This window comes from Mirounga leonina, unplaced genomic scaffold (genome assembly GCF_011800145.1).
Source record: "Mirounga leonina isolate KUSES-001 unplaced genomic scaffold, KU_Mleo_1.0 Mir_101595, whole genome shotgun sequence".
In the NCBI taxonomy this organism is placed as follows: domain Eukaryota; kingdom Metazoa; phylum Chordata; class Mammalia; order Carnivora; family Phocidae; genus Mirounga; species Mirounga leonina.
This window is the reverse complement of record NW_023270158.1, coordinates 14,404,712-14,411,541: the sequence shown is the minus strand read 5'-3', so window position 1 is coordinate 14,411,541 and position 6,830 is coordinate 14,404,712. Positions and strand designations below refer to the sequence as shown.

General features: G+C 37.2%; 1 protein-coding gene across 1 annotated transcript in view; it reads right to left on the bottom strand.

Moving 5' to 3' along the window:
- Nucleotides 1-6,830, bottom strand: part of IL1RAPL1 (interleukin 1 receptor accessory protein like 1) — a 1,375,052-nt gene that overhangs the window by 590,859 nt on the left and 777,363 nt on the right. The gene's annotated exons all lie outside the window — the stretch shown is intronic.

Here is a 6,830-nt window from a genome sequence, read left to right as displayed (position 1 = left end):
CTGAGCCGAAGGCAGTCGCTTAACCAACTGAGCCACCCAGGCGCCCTGATATGAGGAATTCTTAATCGCAGGAAACAAACTGAGGGTTGCTGGAGTGGGGGGTGGGGTGGGAGGGATGGGGTGACTGGGTGATAGACACTGGGAAGGGTATGTGCTCTGGTAAGCGCTGTGAATTGTGCAAGACTGTTGAATCTCAGATATGTACCTCTGAAACAAATAATGCAATATATGTTAAGAAAAAAAAAAGAAGAAGAAGAAGGTAGCAGGAGGGGAAGAATGAAGCGGGGGAAATCGGAGGGGTAGACGAACCATGAGAGACGATGGACTCTGAAAAACAAACTGAGGGTTCTAGAGGGGAGGGGGGTGGGAGGATGGGTTAGCCTGGTGGTGGGTATTGAGGAGGGCACATTCTGCATGGAGCACTGGGTGTTATGCACAAACAGTGAATCATGGAACACTACATCTAAAACTAATGATGTAATGTATGGGGATTAACATAAGAATAAAAAAAAAAAGAAAGACGTATCAGGAGTTGAGCATTTCTTCAAAAAGGAATTATTTTTCCTTGGTCTAGTAGCTGAAAAAACATGTAAAGGCCAAATCAATTTTAATAATAAGTGTATATTATCCCACACATTCACTCAATAAATATTTATTGAGAAACTACTATGTGCCAGTCACTGTTCGAAGTTATAGGAAACAAAAGAGATAAGCTTTTGGATTTTGACTGAAGTGCTTTGCTTGGCAAACTCAAATAAAAAAAATCCTTAATTCAACCAGATACAATAAACCCAACAACATGAAAATCACTAAAAAATTTATTTTGACAGAAATAAAAAGTTAAAAATATTAAATTTGTGTTTATGCGCAAAAATGAAACAAAAATATAAAAGATTGAGATATGGGAGCTATAATTAATATGGCTTAATATTGTTTTAATTTTGACTCCTATAATTAATTCCTGACTAATCTGTGCCCTAAGACTTATATGGCTAAAAACCATTTAAGTGAATCTAAAAACTTACAGTTTTAGCATGATCTGAAGACAAAGAGTTGGCCAATTTATTAAACCCTGAATCATGGAAACCCCTACCACTTGTTGGAAGTGTTTAAGGGTTTGGAGCATGGTGCTAAGGTGAAGTAGATGGGATTTAAATCCAACTTCCACCATTTATAAGTTGCCTGACCTTGAGTCAGTTATTTAAACTCTAACTTATTATCATAAACATTTTTTTAAAATTCCAGAGTTGTACTATAGTAAATATGGCTTTTCAACTTTGGAATTATTAAGAGTAGACATGGTTTTTTCCTTCTGATTCTACGGCTCCATGCAATCCTTTCTTACCTATAGCAAGAATCTAAAATGAAAAAAGCAAAAAGAATTCTAGCCAATTAGCATAAGTTTACCTCAATCACGTGATGTGATGCGTACTGGGTGTTATATGCAACTGATAAATTATTGAACACTACATCTGAATCTAACGATGGCTAGCTGAATTTAAATTAAAAAAAGAAAATAAGTAAAAATACTGTTTTTTCCCCTCAAAATGAAATATTTCATAAGATTCCTAGGCCAGAATCTAAGTAAAACCAGAACTCAAAGAATTAAATGGAAAACTGAGGATATTTCCCTGAGAGCATTAACTGGACAGGGGGCTCGGTTAAATAACACACTGGAGAGAGCCCCCATCCAGTAAAGCTAAGGGCTACACCCTCAAGAAAATGATGAAACATACTAAACTTGACCTTCCCCAAATCCTTACACATCATTAAGGTAGATTTACACTACAAATTCATATTACTGAGTCCCTCAAAAACCTCAAGCCATGAATTTCATTTAATTTATAGTGACCCCAGAGTATCACACGTTGGACACCTGACAAGGCAAATGGAAATCCTTTCTAAAAGAGTTCTCCTTCAGGGCGCCTGGGTGGCTCAGATGGTTAAGCATCCGCCTTCGGCTCAGGTCATGATCCCAGGGTCCTGGGATCGAGTCCCGCATTGGGCTCCCTGCTAGGCGGGGAGCCTGCTTCTCCCTCTGCCTCTGCCTCTCTCTCTCTCTCTGACTTTCATGAATAAATAAATAAAACATTAAAAAAAAAAGAGTTCTCCTTCATCCTAAGCCCCAGAGAATCCACAAAAATAATATTCCAAGGAAAATGATCAGCTCATTGAAAAAAAAAACAAACAAAAAGCAACTAAGCACAAAAGGAAATAAGGGGCCTTGAGCAAAAATCAAGAGAAAGAACAGAGAGTAGCTCTCTCTCTCTATTCTCTGTGGTGAAAATACAGACTTAGGATATCAACCAGCACGTTTAAAACAAAGAAATAAAAGACAAGCATAAAGCATATATGGATATTTCTATACCTGTCTAGAAAAATTACCTAGCCAATTTGAAATAAAGCAATTCTTCGAACCTCCAGAAAATGAAAAATATAAGGAGTGTACTTGTGCTGAGCACCAGGTATTGTATGAAAGTGTTCAATCACTATATTGTACACCTGATACTAATATAACACTGCATGTTAACTAACTGGAATTTAAATAAAAACTTAAAAAAATTAAAACCTCAAGGGATAGGTTTAATATCACATTAAGTACAGCTAATGAGAAAATAGCACTAAAGCATACAGTGGTGGGAAGGGGGAAGTCACTAAAATAGGAAAGTGACCATCATCTCTCGAACATCCTTTACTCAGGGCGAGCCAGGACAAATGGGTAATGGAATACTCATTATAAATGGGATGGATCTTGAGGGTCACAGATGATGGTAGGTTAGCTTTCATAACAGCCAGATGTAAGGACACCAATGCCACAGATTTCTAGACTGCATCCTTGGCATTAGTCACCCTTAAAATGAATGTTTTGCTGTTTATATAAAGGACAGGAAGAAGGTAGAGCAAATCAAAATCCACTTTCAGGAAAAAAAAACAAAACAACCAGAATGCTGGCCATGTATGTTAGAAGCTTCTTCCCAAGTACTTAATTTTATAATTTTTTCAGTGCCAAAGTGAATGCAAAGAGCATAAAAATGTGATGTTTTTGTTCTGTAATTGGACTTCCAGAGAAATAATAACCAAGCCCTTATGTACCAAACAAGGTACTAAGGGTTTTATACACATTATCTCCTCAACCCTCACAATATCCTTGGAAGAAGAAATTAATATCCTCCTTTGATACCTAAGGAAACAGATTCAGAGAGAAGAAATAAACTGTAAATAATTGAACAGGATTTGAACTCAGGTCTGCTGGCTCAAGAGCCCAAGCTCTTAATACCAAAAACAGTGTTTGTTTGTTTTTTTTTTTTTTCAGTAAAACTCTATATCCAACATGGAGCTCGATCTCATGATCCCCAGATCAAGAGTTGCAGTCTCCACCCACTGAGCACTGAGCCAGTCAGGTGCCCCCCAAAAATAACACTAAAAATAGTGTTATATGTTATATATATACTTTTAGTGTTATATATGTATTTTAGTGATATATACCTATGATATGTGATATGTATATATTTTATACATGTATATATTTTAGTGATATATATGTATACACACACACACATACAAAAATATGTAAGTAAATCCAGGTTAAAACATCAGTGCCATCTCATTTTAAAAGCACTTTTTTATATGCATGCCATTTCAATGAAGTTCCTTCCAAATTCCTTCCCAGATCTTTGACAACTTACTATTAAACTGGAAGAATACTGCTAGGCAAAAGGACTCTACCCTAAATATAAGTGGTTTACCATTCTACATTGTGAACAATGACCTAAGTGGAAATACAGAAGACAACCTGATAAATATGACCAATTTGGGATCTAAAAGATCACACAGCTTAATGGTCAACTATAATAGGGCAAAATGTAACACCAATGAAGAGAAGAGCCTCCATTTGGTTACACAGCTAACTGCAAAAGATTTAACAGCTGCCACAACAGTGGCAGCATGGGACTAGGAGCCATCTGGGGGATGTATCCAAACTAATTTTAGATAAAAAAAAAAAATTCACAATATTTAGACCAAGAGAGGGGCTAGTCTTGTTCTTCTCCATGTGTTAGACCAAAGGAGAGTGATGTGACTAGAAGCTCTGTCAAATGAATCACTCTGAGAACGAGAGATATTTAGCCTATAAAAGAATATAGGAGCATAAGAAGTGGGAGAGGTGACAGAGGAAGACATGTGTCCCCAGGCATCTGTCCATAGGGAGACCCTAATGATTTCCTGTCAGGGTGGCTTTAAATTCAATTATGCATGTTAGGTGTATTGAGAGTAGAGCCCCTTCAAATTTTGTTTTCTGTTTTCTGTGGGTTTATTAGTAGCTGGGAAACTCTAGCAAGGATCTGAGCCAAAGAAGGCATAAAGATATTACATCGCCTCTGAGCCCCATTTACACTCCCAGCATTACTGGAAGAGTAGACTAAACAGGGACATTATAACTTTCTTAAAATATCAGAAGAGTTTTTGTAAGAATGAAGAACTGCAATTGCTCTAGGGTAGGGTCCCAAGATACAGAACTTGGCTCAAAAGGAAGGAACTCTGGCGAACTCAGAATAAAGAAGAGATTTCTAACTGAATGATGCAAACAAAAATGCCTGCCTCAGGACGTCATGAACTTAAAGTTCAAATATAGGTTAGATAACCATGTGGCAGATATGGGAAAGAGCACATGAGTTCAAAAACTAAATGAGCGAAAAAGTCCCCTCCCTCATCCTATGATTGTTTTAGACTAAAACTCCCAAACCTCTTTCTTTCTTTTACTCTTCCTGGATCTTCCAGTCTCATTTTCAAGTAATGGCTTGAAACAATCGTCCACAAAATTCTTCTAGTATCTTAAATCCATTCAGTTAAAGACCAGAATATATCATCTACCCAATTTCCTGTTCCTATTCTGATACTACATTATCCTAGTCATCCAAGCAGAAAACCAGTCATTATGGGCCCCTCCCTCTCCTCCTTAATCAGTTGCTAAATCATGTGGATTCTGCTTTACAAAATGTTTCTTATACCCACCTCCTCCTTTCCAGTTCTTTCCCACTCTCCTAGTCCAAACCTTCACTATTTCTCACATAGGCCATTTGGTAATGAGCTGTTAACTATTACCCCTCCTTCTGATCTCACCTCCATTCTATTTATCTGATATATGACAGCCAAATCAATTTTTCTCAAAAATAGGCTGGACGACACATCTCCCTCTTCAAAATTCATTACCTCCTACAGAATTAAGTACAACCCCCTCACAATGGGATGTGATCTGAAAGCTACACTGAACTTTTCCATTCTCTCTCTTACTGTGATCATAGGTACAACACCCTCCATTTCTGCCAAAGCTTTTGACTTTATATCCTTGGATTTTCTATCTATCTTAAGTGACATTAAGCCCTTGCCTGGAGTGCCTCTAATTTTCACCTTTGTAGTCAAAACTCATTTCAAACATTACCTACTCCAAGACATCTTTACATGTGTGATTCCAGTCATTTATAATCCTTCAGAGATGTTTATTTATATTTTCTTTAGGCCACAGTGTAGTCCACTTTGTATTATAAGTATTTGCATACTCAGAAGAATTCACCCTATTATATCAAAAGCATAGAGCAAGAGTCACTGATGCTCTGTAGCATCAGGCACAGTGTAAGTGTTCAATAAATAAATAAGAGACCAATTAGTACTGCCACTTTTCAGTATATACATTTCATTCTTTAAGTTGGTATTCTCATAAAAATATGACAAGTGTATAGTCCATACACAATCATCATCACCACTAGATAAACCTGCCAAGGTGCCTTTCCTCCTGAAAGTCAACAGTGAAGGTTAAATAAACCCCAGGAAAAGTAGTTCACAAAATCCATCAGCTCTCTCACTTAAGAAGATATATCATATGTACAAATCAATTCTCAGCGTAAAACTCCCTTTCTTGTGGGCATTATATTTTTGGCTTTATTTAACAAGTAAAATATATAGATACACATATCTTACTATGCTCAGGCACTGTTATAACTGCTTTACAAAATATAACTCATTTAATTTATCATGCAGTTTGATATATAAAATCCTTCAATTCAGGGATAATGTTAAAAGTATCTTTTATGATGCCTGCTTAGCCACATACATTTTTAAGTGAAACTTCTCCCTTTTAAGCACAAACTTAATCTCAACTGAAGGCAATGAAGCAGACTCCCAGCTCCTACCACTCGCCTCAACCACACAAACCTCTACAATGAGGACAAGTGAATTGGAACGGTGACAAGCAAGAGGGCAGAATACCAACTCCCCAAAGATGTCCATATCCTAATCTTCAGAATTTGTGAATAAATTATCTTACTGGGTAAAAGAGACATTACTAATGGGATTAAATTAAGGCTCAAGAAATGGTAAGATTAGCTGGGATTATTCATGTGGGCCCAATCTAATCACAAGGGACCTTATAAGGAAAAGAGGTAGGCATTCCTTTAATACTGACTACACCTATGTAAAGATCTTGACAAGCACAAAAAAAGAGAAGAAATGGGTCTATTCTCACTCTTTGGGGGTTTATCTATTTATTTTATTTGCGTATAATTGACACACAATGTTACATTAGTTTCAGGTGCATAACATAGCAGATGCTACATTGCTATGTTACACTCTGCTCACCCCAAATGTAGCTACCGTCTGTCACCATACAGTGCTATTGCAATATCATTGACTATTCCCTATGTTGTACCCTTTATTCCCATGACATATTCCATAATCCATAGTTGGAAACCTGTACTCTGACTCCCCTTCACCTATTTGCCCATCCCCCACACCCTTCCCCTCTGGCGACTTTCGGTTTGTTCTGTCTTTATAGGTCT